Consider the following 19423-nt stretch of genomic DNA (forward strand, 5'->3'; position numbering starts at 1 on the left):
ACAGTGAGCTGGTGAAATTGAGTCTGAAGTAATTGTGTTTCTGACGTACATCTTCTGAAATAGTGTCTGAACCTAACCTCCACTCATTTGCTCAAGCTTGCATAGCTAACACCTTTCTCCACAACCATCTTTATTAGTTCCAAGCTTCTTGAAAGTCTTCCCTCTCTCACTTTTTAAACTTAAAACTGCAACCTCAAATCTCTCATGTTTTTTTTTCTTCAGTCACTTCATACTGGTCTCTTGTAACTTTTTCTGAGAGATAGGCAAAGACATGAGAATTAGGCAGAGAGCAGGCAGAGAGAGGCAGCAGAAAGCCATAGGGAGAGAAGACAAAGAAAAGAAGAGAGAGAGTGGAGAGAAACAAAAATAGAGAGACAAAGAACAGAAACAGAGTGCACGGTAGATGGATTGGGTACAAGCTCATCATTTAATTTGAAAAAATGAGGAATACATGGAAAAATAAACAGATACTGATTTCCAACTGTTTATCTGTGATGACTGAAGGCATGAATCAAAGTGCCTTCCTGCCCTTGCTGATCTGTGGGATAGTGTTGCAGAATTCTACTTTTGCTCTTTACATTTCTGATATATTTGCATTGTGACTGCTTGGTTGTCTAACAGCCATGTTGCAGATGTCGTCTCCTCTTCTCTCGCAGACATTTCCTTTGAGATCCTTGCTAATGCAAGGAATCCTAATGTTATTAATTTCAAGGTGTCTCCCACCCGGTGCTGCGCAGCTAAGGGTATCATTGATTTTAAACGGCTTTTCCTCACACTGAAGAGCGTGATTCTTTATTTCAGGTCCATTTTGTAGTACAGAAAATTCTAAATGGAAAGACAACAAAACCAATAACAAGAGAAAGAAAAGGAAAAGAGGAAAAGTAGGCGGCAAAAGGCAAAAGTTGAATAAAATAATGTAATAAACGAAGAATGTCTAATAATTAATGAAGAAAAAGGTGGGAATATTGCGAGAAAGACAGTTGAGATAAATAAAATAAATTATAGGATAAAAATACAAATCAGCAACATCAATCAAATTAGCATAAAAATAAATTTAAACCATATAAAATAAAGATAATAAGAATATGAAAATAAAATCAGGGTAAAGAATAAAGCTAGATGGGGAGAAGGAAAAGAGAGTAAAAGAATAAAGAAGCAAAACCAATGGAATGAAATAAATAGAAATGGGAATGAGATTCGAGAGAACTAAAAAGGATGTGTACTTTGTGTGTATGTGAGAGAGGCAGAGAGGGATAAGAGAAAGAGGCAGATAAAGTATTGTGCAGACAGTGAGAAGTAAAGGATAGAGGTATAAAGTGACAGAGAGGGAGAGATAAAAGAGAGAGGGGTGATGAAGCAGGTAAACAAAAAGAGAAAAAGGGAGTGACAGTGAGAGATGGACAGATGGGGAGATTGAGAGATCATGGTTACTTGGAAAAATATACATTTCCAGTACAACACACCAAATTTTGTAATTACATTTCTCACCCAGTATTTTATAAATAAATATTTAATCAAATGTCATGTGTAGCATATACCGCTGAAAGCTATGAAGTTTGTTTACTTGTTGCTAATTCACAACAGTTTCAATCGTCTCTTCCTCAAATGCTTATAAACAGATTTAGTAGAATGTATTTTTCTACTTGATCTTTTTCAACAAATGCCTAAACATCTTTGTTTCATGTAGATCTGAGGGTTATCCTGGCCTTACCTTGGATACTTCTTATTAAGTTGGACAGTTTTTGTTCCTCCAGAATTGATGGGTCATTTCTGTAATTGATTACTTCCAGTGTGTAATTGTGACCTCTAGTTCTGCATTTTGTTTTGTTCCCACTATAGGATTTCTGCAGCATTTTACTGTTCATTATTTAGTTTGATTTGATTATTTTATTGTCTCTGTATTGTACTCGCTATGAAATTCTTGTATTGTTTGAAATATATAAATAAACAATATAAAACATGATAGCATTTCAATATTGTTAATCACATAACAGTTTTAGTTATTAATACTGTTAATAAGGGCAAACTTACAATTCTGGGAAATAATTGATTTGTCACCAAAATGATATTTAAAAAGATTCAAAACCCCTCAATCCCTGATTGACTATTTCATTGCTGTGTCATGTGCTGAGCTTCAGTCACAGTCTATATTATCTGCCCAGTGCATGAAATCACCTAATAATTAGTTCATTTCACTAAAGGGAACTTCTGGACCTTGGGAGTGCTGAGTATGGATTTTTAATATGACACATCAACTGTAAAAATAAAATACCAGTTTAGTCAAGTATTTACCTTAATTTCTGGGAGTAATTAAACTAGAATTTTTCAAAGTTGAACCAATAGATCATATAAATACATTTAGCTAGGTTCTAATTTTTAAACACCCTTAATACTAAGACTGCTATCAGTACCAAAATAAAGGTGGTTTACAGTTTATGCCATCAAAGCCTTAAATTAAGAAATGTTCATTTTATATTTAAAATTTTGATTAACATCTGATTTCTGCAGCAAATTATTGTGATGGGTTTGGTGCGATTGAAAGCCATAAAGGACTTAATAGGGTTAATATTGAAATACATCTGCAGTTTTCTAGCTTGAAGGCAACACAATTGACTTTGTCAACATGCTGCATCTGATATACTGATCAGGATTAGGCTCTGTACTTAGCACTTGCTTTACCAATGCTGGAGGTCACATGACATACATATCCCCACATTGTTACTGGATGACACAAACCATTTTAAAACGTAATAAATATTTAATAATTAATTAACTTAATAGATACAAAATTAAATGTAAGAGATTTATAACAGAGGGCAGGAGAAACTTCTTCACACACACAGTTGTGAGGCCATTAAATTCCCTTCCAAGGTTACTGGTTGAGGCACAAATTATGTCAATATTCAAGATTAGATTGCATAGGTGGATGAAGGAAAAGGGAATGAAGGGTTGTGGGAACAATGTGGGTAAAGGTGATTGGGTATTTTCTCAAGTGGAAGGTAAATCCCGATATGGATTAGTTGGCCGAATGGCCTGTGTCCGTGATGTGACTTCTACATACAAACATCAACTATTTGTTTTTCTTACTTTTGCAATTTTGACATTATTATTCAATAACACACCAGTCTTTATTCTATCTGTTTTCATTTTGACAAGCAACGAAACGTTTATCAAAATGACAATGTTCAGTGTGTTCTGATAGCTCAGTTAGTAAGTACACTACCTAATGTGGAACTGAACTTTACAGGCCAGGAAGGTGTCAGATTCAAACCATGGTATATGTGTTGAGCTAGCTAGCTGGCTGTGATAACGATGCTAAAATTGGCTTCAGATTCCTCAGTCAAAGGGGGAGGGAAACAGCCAAGGTTCTTACTCCTAATCTCTATCCAGTGACCCTGTTGAAATGTGGATGTGTGTGGACGTGAGTAGAGGACTGGGCTCACTATGATTGCGTCCTCCCCTTCAAATAGTTCACATTGGAACATAACTGGTGCCCATGAAACTGTACCTTAGTATAAGCCACTGCATTCAGGGGAGGAGAGAAAGGAAAAAGGGGGAGAAACATTTATCTTAAAGTTTAAGTTAATTCAGACTGTGTTAATCCTGACAGCCAAAAGGTCCTGATAACTGACAAGAGCTGAAGTTTCAAAATTGTGAACAGATAAATAAAAAGCAAAATAAAATTAAAGACCTAGAAACTGTGAGGTGCTGAAAGAATCAGTACTCCAGGGGTTAATGATCTTGCACCCAATGATATTTTCCACTTTGCTCTTCAGGTGATGGTAGTCTGTCATCCTGCTGTCATGTAATAGGGTGCTTTCACTCTTATTCACTCACTTGGCAATCACTGCCCACTAGCAGATCACATTTAACTGATTGTTATTAATTATAGGCTGATGTGCAGATGAGACAAATCCCCAGGGGAATGAATGGCCAGGTGTCCCCTGTAGTGACTGATGATGAGTCAGTAACTCCGATGGCTTCGAAGAGAGAAAAAAAAGTTAATTGGGCAAAGTAAAGAAAAAATAGTGGAGGAACCATTGATTTCCCTCCTCGCTCTCGGGAGAAATGTTAACAAAAGCTTTTTAAAAAATCTCTAAAGTTTTTGAAGATTGTGGGGACAAAATGAAAACTTGATGTTTTGATGCATTTAAGGGGAAGCTGGTTAAGTACATGAGGGAGAAAGGAATAGAAGGGTATCCTGATAGGGTTAGATGAAATAAGGTTGGAGGAGGCCCGTTTGGAGCATAAGCACTGGCATAGATCTGTTGGAGCATAAGCACTGGCATAAATCTATGTAATTCTATGATGTACACAATGGGGATCAAGCATTCTAAACCCTTCAAAGAGAACACCTGATATATTTAGTTCATTTATAGGTCAGAATATTTTAAAATATTAGCTGCATCTGTGTTTTAGGGGGCTAAATTGGGCTGCGTAGCGCCCTTTCCGTAGGCGCTATGCGGACACCTAAGCCCCGAAAATAGCGTCCGAGATGCGCGTGCACACTTCCGGCATGACGTGTGCAGGACGCCATCTTGGTCAAGGCGATTGCGCACGCGCACCTAATGAACGCCGACAGTGTGTAAATTAGGAAAATTGTGACGTAAATCAGTATGCAAAGCTGATTTGAAGCAGCCGGCGGCATTTTCGAACTCCGTGCTCCAGTCTACACACTGTCCTAACTTCGCATGGTTGAACAGGAGTTAAAGGGCATGAAGGACACCTCACCAGCACTATTTAAAGGGATCAGGCAGGAGCTACGGGTTAGTTGCTGGATTAGTTATTCTGGCTGCTGGTACAATTGTAGGTGTTTGTGGGAATTTCCTATACTTGGAGAAAGTTGCAATATTATATAGAGAGGCTGGTCATGCAATACTGTTAGTGGCATTTAAAATAGTGTGCTGAACAAGGTTGCTGCCAGACTTGGGTGGCCTGTTCGTGCTTCCTCTGTGAATTAACATGACTGAATGCAGAGAGGCCACACAGAGCAGGACAAGCTGCCAAAAGTGGGAGGAGGTGGAGGCGCAAGGCACTCAGCAGGAGGCCATATCCAACGAGGGCCTTCAGGGAACAATTCTCGTACCTCAACTTCAGCGACGACCAGTGCATCAGACGGCTGCGGTTCACGAAAGAGGTCTTGACTGAGATTTGTCAACTGTTGCGGCCATAACTGCAGTGTCAGAGCAGGGCTAGGACAGCATTGCCTGTGGCTGTCAAGGTAATCGTGGCACTTAATTTTTACGGCTCTGGCTCCTTTCAGGCTGCTGCTGGCAATATAAGCAACATCTTGAAGTTTGCAGTGCACTGCTGTATAAGGGAAGTCACAGAGGCCCTGTACGCACTCAGAAACAGATTCACCACATTCCCTCATGACAGAGACAAGCAGCATGAGCGAGCACGAGGGTTTGCTCGCATTGCAGACTTCCCCATGGTGCAGGGTGTCACTGATACAAGCATATTGCCATGTGTGCTCTACGTCTGAACTCGGCCATATTCATGAACAGAAGGGGATTCCACTCCCTCAATGTGCAGCTGGTGTGCGACCACACGCATTGCATCATGCAGGTCAATGCCCGCTATCCTGGCAGCAGTCATGATTCAGTCATTCTGCGACAGTCCAACATGCCACCTGTATTTCAACCAGCACAGCAAGTCAAAAGCTGGCTATTGGGTGACAAGTGTTATCCCCTCATGAAGTGGCTCATGACTCTGGTCCGGAACGCACGCACATGTGCACAACGGGCATACAATAAGAGCCATGCTGCCACACGGAACATCATAGAGCACATCATAGGCATCTTCAAGCAACGCTTCTGCTGCCTGGACCACTCTGAAGGAATCCTGCAATACTCAGCTGAGTGGGTATCAAGATTTGTCATTGTATGATGCATGCTGCACAAACTCGCCATTATGAGGGAACAGCTCTTGCTACCGCCTAACCAGCAAGAACCTGAGGCACAGGCAGAGGAAGAGGAGGAAGAGACGGAGGAAGAAGTGGAGGAAGAGGCAGGGAGGCTACAAGGTAGACAGACCCTGTCTGTCAGGGCTCTGCAAGATCAGATTATTAAAGAGCGATACCAGTAACCTCAATGACACCTCCCCATTCACCAACAGTCCCACACTCCTTACCTTTCCTCTCTCTCATGACCATCAAATCGTCCTCCTTGCGATTACACATTGCTTCCTCCCTCAGCTCATCGCAGAAATAAAAACCACCACCAACTGCAAATTCAAATCCAAATTTATAAATTAACACATGAAATGATTGAAACAACACGAGACTATACACCGTTGTGCATTCCCTTAGTGCCTGTTGTTCGTGTGCCTTTATCTTTCCTAGTGCTCCTACAAGGTTTATCCCCAGTAGATGGAGCATGGGTGGTGGAAGGCTGTTGACCTTCAACTAAGGAGAGTGCAGATGACCTTGGAGGATGCCCTCCAGCAGCTCTAGGCTGGGTGGGCCCGGCCTCGGACTGCACCATCTCGGCCTGGGGTGCAGCAGTCTGACCTGGCTGGCTGACAGGCAACAGCAAGGTGTAAGGATTTTGGACACTGGGTCAAACCCCATTTTACTCTTTTGAATTACAGGATGATTTAACATAAAGGTTTAACCAGTCCCTTTAAGGATTTGGACATTCACTTGGATAGTACATTCACAGTACATTTGAAAGCAACGGTTAACTTGCCCTGGACATTACAGTATAAATGCACACTCTCGGAAAGACCCTACATTCCCTACAAAGGGCATTGGTGGAGTGACAGGGATGGGAGCAGGAATGCTACCATCCTGAGAAATGACAGCAGGTTCATCTTCCATGGCGTCACTGCCACTCTCCTGGGACAGCGCCTCAGCACTCCTGGTGATCTGCTGGAGAACAGATTGCTGTGACGCCATGGAAGCCCCATTCCACTATGGAACCCAGAGCCATGAAAGTAGTCTGAGCTTCCTAGGCAGCAGTCGGACCTTGAATGGCAAATGTTTGTGCTGCAATGGAAACTGTGACATCGGTCATCAGACGCAGCATCACGGTGGGTTCCACAAGTGTGCTGATGGAGGTGACCACCCGTTCCATGTGGGAAAGGATGGGCTCCAAGCTCTGTGCAAAGCCCTGTGCCAAGTTGGAGCTGGACTCCTTCATGCCCCTTGACATTGTGCGCAGGCTTTCTGGCAGGCTTTCCAGTGCACCCAGCATTGGGTTGTCTATGCCCATCAGCCTTGTTCTGTACCCTGACCCATCGAAGTCATCATCTGACTCCTCTGCAGCAGAACTAATGTGTGACCTTGCCCTCTGCAAGCAGGCACCTGTGGTATCTGATCCCCCTGCCCGGGCACCTGTGCGCTTGTGCCTGGTGCCTCACCACATGCAGATCCCTCCTCTATCCTAGCCTCTAAACTATGTGCAATGTCAATATCTGAGCTGGTGGCTGCGAGTGTAAGATCGAGTGATGGTGTGTCTGCATCATCACCGTCATCTTCCTCTACCTCCTCTGACGGTGCCGGTTCCAGTTCTTGGATATCTGAAATGATAAAGGGACACGGGTTGAGTTGTGGTGCAGGGAGAGGAGAAAGTAAGATGTGCGTGCTGACACCATCTACAGCAAGCGAGTCAGAAAAGATTGTGGGATGAGGGAGGAGTGGGAAGCGAGAAGGAGGATTAGGTATACAGAGACCCTCATCATCAATACCTCCAGCACTGCTAGTGGCCACGGCCGCAGCGACAGCCTGTCCAATGATGGACAGCACTGTCTCCTCCATGGGGGTGAGGACATGTAGACGTGCCTGTCCTCCCCCAGTTCTTTCCTGCTGCCCCCTGTTGAGCGCCACCTTCTCCTGCAAGAAAGAGGGAAGTGTGTCAGTGAGTGTCCTACAAGAAGTTTGGATGATGTGACTATCATGGTTGAATAGCTGCCTGTGTATGTGACCTAGGAGTTGTGGGTGTGCGGCTTGCAAGAGTAGTAATGTGTGAGTGTGAGAAGCAGCATCTAATTTGAAGAGTTGAGTGCTGATTGAAAGAGTTTGTTGGTAAGTGGGTGACGGGGGTGTAGTGCATGAAGCAGTGGATGAGGCCAATGGTGCAGTTGGTAGGATATGCCACTTGACAGTTGAACTCACTCACCTTGACCACTCATGTCAAATCATTGAACTTCTTCCTGCACTGCATCCATGTGCGTGGTGCGATGCTCTTGGCACTTACCTCGTGCGCGAATTCCTCCCGCTGCCTCTTCAGGCTGTGTCTGGAGGGCATCCTGCCTCCCTGCGGATAAAGGATGCCCCTCTGTGCGTCCACCTTCTGCACCAAGGCTTCTAGTGTGTTGACGGAGAACCTTGGTTCTCTCGCAGGCGCATCCATTCCTCACTTTCCTGTAACGCAGAGTTAGTTGACAAACAACTCCAGCTCTCCCTGCAGCCACAGTGCACTGCCCCTTTAAGAGGTGCAGGCTGCCTTTAATTAGTGGTAGCCACTCCCGATATGGGGGCCCCTTGCTGGCGCATGCAGCCAATCAATAGCGCAGGTAGCACTGGATGCATGCAGCAATCATATAGATCATCAGGCAGCATGAATGTTAAGTGCTGCCTGCATCTCAGCCAATAGGCGCGGGTTAATCGTGCACCACGATCCCAGTGCCCGTTTTTTGGGGTTACCCAATTAAACCCCCTTAGTGTTTTGATGCTTCTAAAAAGAAGCACAACCATTATAATGTTATATAGACATTTAGCAAATTTTTGTATTACACAATAGTGTTGCCTACCTATTATCATATCTCTTCATATCATTATCTGATATAATTGCAATCACAGAGACATAGCTGCAGGGTGACCAAGGCTGGGAGCTGAATATCCAAGGGTATTTGATATTTAGGAAGGACAGGCAAAAAGGAAAAGGAGGTGGGGTGGCATTGTTAGTAAAGGAAGAAATCAGAGCAATAGTGAGAAAGGATTTTGGCTCAGAAAATCAAGATGTAGAATCAGTCTGGGTAGAGTTAAGAAGAACTAAGGCACAGAAAACACTGGTGGGAATTGCCTATAGGCCTCCAAGCAGTAGTGGTAATGTAGGGGATGACATTAAACAGGAAATTAGAGATGCATGTAACAAGGGTACTACAGTAATCATGGATGACTTTAATCTACATATAGACTGGCCAAACCAAATTAGCAATAATATTGTGGAGGATGAATTCCTGGAGTGTGTTTAAGATGTTTTTTTAGACCAGTACGTTGAGGAGCCAACCAGGGAACAGACGATCCTAGATTGGGTATTGCGCAATGAGAAGGGGTTAATTAATAATCTTTTTGTGCAGAGTCCTTTAGGGAAGAGTGACCATAACATGATAGGATTCTTCATTAAGATGGAAAGTGAAGTAGTCCAATCCGAAACTAGGGTCCTAAATCTAAACAAAGGAAACCACGAAGGTATGCGGAGTGAATTGGCTATGATAGATTGGGAAGCTTCATTAAAAGGCATGATGGTGGATAGGCTATGGCTAATATTTAAGGAACGAATGCATGAATTGCAACAATTATACATTCCTTTTTGGCGCAAAAACACCAAAGGAAAAGTGGCCCAACCATGGCTAACAAAAGAGACTAAGGATAGTAAATTAAGGATAGACCCAAAGAGGAGTCATATAAAGTTGCCAGAAAAAGTAACAAGCCTGAGGATTGGGAGCAGTTTAGAATTCAGCAAAAAAGGACCAAGAGTAAACTTGCAAGGAAGTGGACTATAAAAGCTTCTACAAGTATGTAAAAAGAAAAAGATTAGTGAAGACAAATGTAGGTCTCTTACAGTCAGAAAGGTGAGAATTTATAATGGGGAACAAGGAAATGGCATAGCAATTAAACAAATACTTTGGTTCTGTCTTCACGGAAGAGGACACAAATAACTTCCCAGAAATGCTAGGGAACCAAAGGACTAGTTGGAATGAGGAATTAAAGGAAATTAGTATTAGTAAAACAAATTGTGCTGGAGAAACTAATGAGACTGAAAGCCGATAAATTCCCAGGGCCTGATAATCTGCATCCCAAAGTACTAAAAGAGGTAGCCATGGAAATAATGGATGCATTGGTTGTCATCGTCCAAAATTCTATAGATTATGGAAGAGTTCCTGCAGATTGGAGGGTGACAAATGTAACCCCACTATTTAAAAAAGGAGGGAGGGAGAAAACAGGGAACTACAGACCAGTTAGCCTAACATCAGTAGTAGGGAAAATGCTACAGTATATTATAAAGGATGTGATAACAGGACACTTAGAAAATATCAACGGGATTAGACAAAGTCAGCATGGATTTATGAAAGGGAAATCATGTTTGACAAACCTACAGGAGTTTTTTGAGGATGTAACTGGTAGAATAGATAAGGGAGAACCAGTGGATGTGGTTTATTTGCATTTTCAGAAGGCCTTTGATAAAGTCCCACGTAAGAGGTTAGTGTGCAAAATTAAAGCACATGGGATTGGTGGTAATATACTGGCATGGATTGAAAATTGGTTAACAGACAGGAAACAGAGAGTAGGAATAAATGGTTTGTTTTTCAGGGTGGCAGGCAGTGACTAGTGGGGTACCGCAGGGATCAGTGCTTGGGCCCCAGCTATTCACAATATATATCAATGATTCGGATGAGGGAACCAAATGTAACATTTCCAAGTTTGCTGATGACACAAAACTAGGTGGAATTGTGAGTTGTGAGGAGGATGCAAAGAGGCTTTAAGGCGATTTAGACAAGTTGAGTGAGTGGGCAAATACATAGCAGATGCAGTATAATGTGGATAAATGTGAAGTTATCCACTTCAGAAGGAAAAACAGAATGGCAGCGTATTATTTAAATGGTGATAGATTGGGAAATGTTGATGTACAAAGGGACCTGGGTGTTCTTGTACACCAGTCACTGAAAGCAAACATGCAGGTGCAGCAAGCAGTTAGGAAGGCAAATGGTATGTTGGCCTTCATTGCAAGAGGATTTGAGTACAGGAGCAGGGATGTCTTACTGCAGTTATACAGGGCCTTGGTGAGACCACACCTGATGTATTTTGTGCAGTTTTGGTCTCCTTACCGAAGAAAGGATATACTTGCCACAGAGGGAGTGCAGCGAATGTTCACCAGACTGATTCCTGGGATAGCAGGATCGTCGTATGAGGAGAGATTGGGTTGACTCAGCCTGTATTCACTCGCGTTTAGAAGAATGAGAGGGGATCTCATTGAAACATATAAAATTCTGACAGGGCTAGACAGACTGGATGCAGGGAGGATGTTTCCCCTGGCTGGGGGGTCCAGAACGAGGGGTCACATTCTTAGGATATGGGGTAGGACATTTAGGACTGAGATGAGGAGAAATTTCTTCACTCAGAGGGTGGTGAACCTGTGGAATTCTCTACCACAGGAGGCTTTGGAGGCCGAGTCACTGAATGCATTTAAGAAGGAGATAGATAGATTTCTAGACACAAAAGGTATCAAGGGGCATGGGGAGAGAGCGGGACTATGGTATTGAGATAGAGGATCAGCCATGATCCTATTGAATGGTGGGGCAGGCTCGAAGGGCCAAATGGCCTACTCCTGCTCCTATTTTCTATGTTTCTATGTTTCAAAATTCCCAAACACCAAACAATTTCTTATTCATATGCTGTGATTTACTTTACATGCTCTTATATAGGCTCTTACTTTCTATGTGGCCTTTGAAAGGGTGCAGAGGAGATTTACTAAAATGGTACCATGGATAATGGGTTTCAGTTATCTGGGGAGACTAGTGAAGCTGGGATTGTTCTTATTAGAGCAGAGAAAGTTAAGGGGAGATTTAATAGAAGTGTTGAAAATTATGAGGGGTTCTGATAGCGTGGATAGGGAGAAATTGTTTCCACTGGCAGGAGGGTCAATAACCAAAGGACACAGCTTTAAAATAATTGGCAAAAAAGCCAGGGGGAAGATGAGGAGACATATTTTTACTCAGCGAGTTGTTATGATTTGGACTGCATTAACTGAAAAAGTGGTGGAAGCAGATTCAATAGTAACTTTCAAAAGAGAATTGGATCTCTACTTAAAAAAGAAAATTTTGCAGGGCTACGGGGAAAGAGCAGGGGAGTGGGACTAATTGGTAGCTTTCTGAGAGCCAGCACAGATGGGCCGAATAACCTCCTTCAATGCTGTGTGATTCTATGATTCTATGTTTGCCTAGGTAGCAGTGACTGCACTTCAAAAAAAAGTCATCTATTGGTTGTAAAAGACTGGGAGATATCCTGACGATGTGATAAGGCACTTTATAAATGCAAGTTCTTTCTTCGTACAATAACCCAAACAACTTTGAACTCATTTTTGTATTTCACAACACCTTAGAATGCTGACATTTAAATCAAAGACATTCTTACGGTAGATATTAATTTCTTGGCCTGCACTTAATTTCTTACACAAATGTATGCAATTTTAGTCATATTCTTTCTGGTTTGATCCCTCCTTTTTTTTCCATTCTTAACTGGTAGTTTTGCCATTCTCTTTCTCTGCATTCATTACCTCACCTCCTTAATCTGTTTCCCCTGTTGGCCTCTTGTCATAGTTTCATTGTTTTTCATTTTAAAAATTATTTTCCCTTTCAATATTTCATAATCCTTATTCTTATAAATTTAGCTTGGTGGTTGAGTACAATAATACAATGTGCAGTAGTAGAATAGAAATTATGGTGTTTCTCATCTTTATTTTAAATACAATTTTTTAGATAATAACATGGCAAAATTGAATGAAAATAATTGTAAAAATTACCTAATTTAATAAAAATAAAAAAATAAACTTCACATATAAATTACCTGGATTAAAGTAGCCTGGAAGCTCTGGTTAGTAGAGCATTGGACTTATGCATATGAGTCAAAGTAACCATTTCTCAAAGCTTCTTACTGCTGAATGGGGAAATCTTGCTATTGGATTTCTAGCTGGAGTATTAAAATATTTCAATGTAATACTCATTGTGGGGGCAGGGACAGGAGCTAGGCATGGGGGAAATATGAGTTCAAATGGCTTCTTCATTCAAACTCATTATATGATCTTGGAAGCAAGATATTAAATCTATTTCTTCCCTGCACAAACAGTTGCTCAAAATTGACATGGATGTTGGCTGTGCAGTGGTCCAATCCAGATGACCTTGTTCAGCCACACCAAGGATAATCTGGAATGCTCTCTTCCCCAAAAGGCTGTGGGTCAATTAAAATTTTCAAGATTGAGATCAATAGATTTTTGATAGGTAAATGTATCAAGGATATGGAACAAAGTTGGGTAAATGGAGTTGAGGTATAGATCAGCTATGATCTAATTGAATGGTGGAACAGGCTTGAGGGGCTGAATGGCCTATTCCTGTTCCTGTGTTCCTATGTTCCTTACCACAGAAATCTGTGGTTGATTCTTAATTGCCTTCTGAAATGGCCTAGCAAGCCATTCAGTTGTACAATCTCGCTACGAAAAGTCATAATAAGAATAAAAGCGGACGGACCACCTGGCATCAGACCATTAGGCACCGGACACGACAAAGGCAAACCAAGCCCAGTCGACCCTGCAAAGTCCTCCTCACTAACATCTGCGGACTTGTGCCAAAATTGGGAGAGCTGTCCCAAAGACTAGTTAAGCAACAGTCTGACATAGCCATACACACATAACTTTCAGCCAACGTCCCAGACTCTTCCATCACCATCCCTGGGTATGTCCTGTCCCACCGGCAAGACAAACCCATCAGGGGTGGCGGTACAGTGATAATCAGCCAGGAGGGAGTGGACCAGGGAGTCCTCAACATTGACTCCGGACCCCATGAAATGTCATGATATCAGGTCAAAAATGGGCAAGGAAACCTCCTGCTGATTACCACATACCACCCACCCTTAGCTGATGAATCAGTCCTCCTCCATGTTGAGCATCACTTGGAAGAAGCACTGAGGGTAGCAAGGGCACAGAATGTACTCTGGGTGGGGGACTTCAATGTCCATCACCGAGAATGGCTTGGTAGCACCACTACTGACCGAGCTGGCCAAGTCCTGAAGGATATAGCTGCCAGGCTGGGCCTGCGGCAGGTGTCGAACAAACCAACATGAGGGAAAAACCTACTTGACATCGTCCTCACCAATCTACCTGTCGTAGATGCATCTGTCCGTGACAGTATTGGTAGGAGTGACCACCGCACAGTCTTTGTGGAAACGAAGTCCCGTCTTCACACTGAGGACACCATCGAACATGTTGTGTGGCACTACACCGTGCTAAATGGGATGGATTCAGAACAGATTTAGCAGCTCAAAACTGGGCATCCATGAGGCGCTGTGCGCCATAAGCAGCAGCAGAATTGTATTCCAGCACAATCTGTAACCTCATGGACCGGCATATCCCTCACTCTACCATTACCAACAAGCCAGGGGATCATCCCTGGTTCAATGAGGAGTGTAGAAGAGCATGCCAGGAGCAGCACCAGGCGCACCTAAAAATGAGGTGCCAACCTGGTGAAGCTACAACAGAGGACTACATGCATGTTAAACAGAAGAATGAACATGCTATAGACAGAGCTAAGCAATTCCATAACCAATGGATCAGATCAAAGCTCTGCAGTCCTGCCACATCCAGTCGTGAATGGTGGTGGACAATTAAATAACTAATAGGAGGAGGAGGTTCTGTAAACATCCCCATTCTCAATGATGGCGGAGTCCAGCATGTCAGTGCAAAAGATAAGGTTGAAGCGTTTGCAACCATCTTCAGCCAGAAATGCAAAGTAGATGATCCATCTTGGCCTCCTCCCGATATCCCCACCATCACAGAAGCCAGTCTTCAGCCAATTCGATTCACTCCACATGACATCAAGAAACGGCTGAGTGTACTGGATACAACAAAGGCTATGGGCCCCGACAACATCCCGGCTGTGGTGCTGAAGGCTTGTGCTCCAGAACGAGCCGCACCTCTAGCCAAGCTGTTCCAGTACAGCTACAACACTGGCATCTACCCAACAATGTGGAAAATTGCCCAGGTATGTCCTATCCACAAAAAGCAGGACAAATCCAATCCGGCCAATTATCGCCCCATCAGTCTACTCTCAATCATCAGCAAAGTGAGGGAAGTTGTCGTCGACAGTGCTATCAAGCGGCACTTGCTCACCAATAACCTGCTCACCGATGCTCAGTTTGGGTTCTGCCAGGACCACTCGGCTCCAGACCTCATTACGGCATTGGTCCAAAAATGGAGAAAAGAACTGAACTCCAGAGGTGAGGTGAGAGTGACTGCCCTTGACATCAAAGCAGCATTTGACCAAGTGTGGCACCAAGGAGCCCTAGTAAAGTTGAAGTCAATGGGAATCAGGGGGAAAACTCTCCAGTGGCTGGAGTCATACCTAGCACAAAGGAAGATGGTAGTGGTTGTTGGAGGCCAATCGTCTCAGCCCCAGGATATTGCTGCAGGAGTGCCTCAGGGCAGTGTCCTAGACCCAACCATCTTCAGCTGCTTCATCAATGACCTTCCCTCCATTATAAGGTCAGAAATGGGGATGTTCGCTGATGACTACACAGTGTTCAGTTCCATTCGCAACCCCTCAGATAATGAAGCAGTCCGTGTCCGGATGCAGCAAGACCTGGACAACATCCAGGCTTGGGCTGATAAGTGGCAAGTAACATTCGCGCCAGACAAGTGCCAGGCAATGACCATCTCCAACAAGAGAGAGTCTAACCACCTCCCCTTGTCATTCAATGGCATTACCATCGCCGAATCCCCCACCATCAACATCCTGGGGGACACCATTGACCAGAAACTTAACTGGACCAGCCATATAAATACTGTGGCTACAACAGCAGGTCAGAGGCTGGGTATTCTGCAGTAAGTGACTCACCTCCTGACTCCCCAAAGCCTTTCCACCATCTACAAGGCACAAGTCAGGAGTGTGATGGAATACTCTCCACTTGCCTGGATGAGTGCAGCTCCAACAACACTCAAGATGCTCGACACCATCCAGGACAAAGCAGCCCGCTTGATTGGGACCCCATCCACCACCATAAACATTCACTCCCTTCACCACCGGCTCGTTCTGGAGCACAAGCCTTCAGCACCACTGCAGCAACTCGCCAAGGCTTCTTCGACAACACCTCCCAAACCCGTGACCTCTACCACCTAGAAGGACAACGGCAGCAGGCACATGGGAAGAACACCACCTGCACGTTCCCGTCCAAATCACACACTATCCCGACTTGGAAATATATCGCCGTTCCTTCATCGTCGCTGGGTCAAAATCCTGGAACTCCCTACCTAACAGCATTGTGGGAGAACCTTCACCACACGGACTGCAGTGGTTCAAGAAGGCAGCTCACCACCATCTTCTCAGGGGCAATTAGGGATGGACAATAAATGCTGGCCTTGCCAGCGATGCCCACATCCCATGAACAAATAAAAACAAAAGTGGCAGCCATAGCTATCAAATGAAAGACAAAAATCAAATGGCTTGGTGCGCAGGCACTGCAATCTGATCTTAGTAGCATTTTATTTGCAACCAGAACCTTAATACTAGGTTTTAATGGATAAATAGATGGTGGCTCAATTCAAATCTGAGAAAGGTAGAACATTTTTTTGCTTTTCTTTTTCAAATACTTTGAAAATCCCATTCAAAGCCACAGTGTTACTACTTGTGTTCCAATCAAGGGCTTCAAATTATGCTGGAAGACCACAGACTCACATTTTTGTTATGGACTGTAATGTTAGGCAAAAGAAAGGAAGAAGTCACTGAATACTGTACTGAGGTGTCAGCCTTGGTTACTCGCTCAAGCCTCTGGAGGGGGTGGAGGGCTTGAATCCATAACCTCCAGTTTCAGAGACAAGAGTACTACCACTGAGTCAAAGATGACAGTACTGTCATTTCCTTATCTGGACTACTTTTGGTCAAACTGATTTTGAGAATTATTTTGAAGAAGTTATTCATATGCATGTGATGGGACAGATTTATATGATATGGGTCAAAGGAATTTTATAAGTGTTTGTGAATGTGAGTATTCTCTACCCATATGGTGGTGGTAGCTTGGTTTAAATGACAATGGTGGGCGCCAATGCCACTGGTGCCTGCCAGACTGGGGATGCTGGGAATTCGGGCATATGCCGAATTCCCAGCATCCCCAGTGAATGGGAATCCTGGGCCGCCACCCCCACCCCAGAAATAACAATGTCCTAATTGGCCCCTTAATAAGGGAGCAGAAAAGTCTTCAGCTGAATCTTTGGGTGTTCAGGTGAGGTAGGCCCTACAACTGCCATTCCTGAGGCCGATTTGCCTTGTCTTTCTGGGCGTACTGGCCGCCAATTCTCTCACCTGTGTTTCCCAGGCCAGGGACGTAGAAACTCCCAGGCTGGGAATTCTCACTTCTGACTTTGCCCCCTTATTCTGTTCACCTTGTAAGGGGCAGGCTGAGGCTCCTCCCCTTACAAGGTGCAAAGGAACTCTGATGTTAGGCTGCACCCAGTGTATCTGGGTCCTAGCCTAATTTCCGGCTCTTCTGGCACACAGCCACCAGAGTTATGGTTGGAATCTGCCACTAGGGACAGGGATTTTTGGTGCCAACATGTTTGGCAAAGAACTTAGAACTAACTAGTCCAAAGGGTTCCTTGTTTCTCATAAGGAAGTAATGTGAAATCATGAATTCTCATCCATTCTTACATCTTAATATTTGTAATGGGTTCCAGAGATCTATACTTGGCTCTGTTTTTGCCACAAGTTCCTCTCTGTGCTCCTTGCTGTTAATCCATAAAGGCAACTCATAACTTTGGACCACTTTGGAACGACTGGTGATCTCTGCATATCCACTACACCACCAGCAGGCAATTCTGGCACAAAAGACGTGTGATGTTAAGCGGTGCTGCTGTCTATTTTGCTCCCTGTGTTTCACAGGTAGTTAATATTTTGGACCTTGGAGAAGGACTCAGATATGATACTTGGCACGATTTACTTCCTCATGTCAGTAATTGGACACTGGTCAATGCACGCGCCTAATAAACCATGCAGTGCAGGATTAATGACTTATGCTTTAAACAGTGGTTTGCTCCAGCTTTCCTTGATAAGCTGCTTCAACTATTCATTAATTCACTGTGAATTACTTTCTTTAGGACATCACAGAATCTTATAAAATTTGTATGAATAATGTTTTGAAGAAGGAGGATTAATAAATTATTCCTTAATTCACTTGCACCCACAATTTTAATTGCCACGTCAATTGCCTACTAACAGTTTTCTGAAGTGTTGGGAACAGATAATGAAGGACATGAGTGATTCTATAGCTATTTAGGAGGAAAGCTCACTGCAGACATTTTTAAAAATCCATGAGGAAAATTATATATCTTTTATGGGAAGTGAATTTGGTAAAAGTATTGATATTACATATAGGTTGGTATCTCTCTTCCAATCATACATTTATATTTCTTTACTTAAAGTTAGCTGGACTAGCATCAGTTCATGGTGATTCCTAGTTTTGTGGATTCTATTTTTATCTGAAAGAAGATATGATTGCTTGTTTTTCTCTGTAATTATTCAAAATCACAGGTAAATGCAGCTTTGAAATCTGTAATTTCTGAGTGAATTTCAGGGCTCGTTAAAAATGTTGATATCTTTTCTCACAGTAAAGTTATTAAAATCTAGTGCTGATGAAGGGTTAAGTTACGAGGAGAGATTACACAAATTGGGACTGTATTCTCTGGAGTTTTGAAGGTTAAGGGGTGATCTGATCGAAGTTTATAAGATATTAAGGGGAATGGATAGGGTGGATAGAGAGAAACTAATTCCGCTGGTTGGGGATTCTAGGAGTAGAGGGCACAGTCTAAAAATTAGAGCCAGACCTTTCAGGAGCGAGATTAGAAAACATTTCTACACACAAAGGGTGGTAGAAGTTTGGAACTCTCTTCTGCAAACGGCAATTGATACTAGCTCAATTGCTAAATTTAAATCTGAGATAGATAGCTGTTTGGCAACTAAAGGTATTAAGGGATATGGGCCAAAGGCGGGTATATGGAGTTAGATCACAGATCAGCCATGGCGGAATGGCGGAGCAGGCACGAGGGGCTGAATGGCCTACTCCTGTTCCTATATTCCTATGTTCCTATGATTGGGGATACTTTTCAGATGTTCCATTTGCCTGCTTTATTCATTTCTACAGATATAAATATTAGGAGAATGTGATATTCAAAAAAAAGATATTGCATAAGGTGATTGATATCATAGTTTACAGGAAATGGACCACAACATTTCTGGCAGACATTTGTGTATAAATATTTTATGATGTTGTTCACTGATAGCATTTTTTTCTGTTATTGCTTTAAAGATAATATTGTTAGAAAATGGAATTATTCGAAGGTGCAGCAAAACTTTGGTTCAAGGATACTAGAAAAAGTGCATAGAATATTGAGGGAAAGTCTTTGTTCCTGTTGCATTGCCACTAAAGAGCACTGGAGCTACA

At 43.0% G+C, this 19423-nt stretch overlaps 1 long non-coding RNA gene across 1 annotated transcript; it reads right to left on the reverse strand.

The window, feature by feature from the left end:
* Positions 1–408: 408 nt before the first annotated feature.
* LOC137326289 (uncharacterized) lies at positions 409–5297 on the reverse strand. The gene is made up of 2 exons (XR_010964164.1): positions 5087–5297; positions 409–825 (listed from the first exon to the last, which is right to left on the reverse strand). It is a non-coding gene; the product is annotated as an uncharacterized lncRNA (long non-coding RNA).
* Positions 5298–19423: the final 14126 nt, after the last annotated feature.

The sequence above is a fragment of the Heptranchias perlo genome, chromosome 1, assembly GCF_035084215.1.
Source record: "Heptranchias perlo isolate sHepPer1 chromosome 1, sHepPer1.hap1, whole genome shotgun sequence".
NCBI lineage: Eukaryota > Metazoa > Chordata > Chondrichthyes > Hexanchiformes > Hexanchidae > Heptranchias > Heptranchias perlo.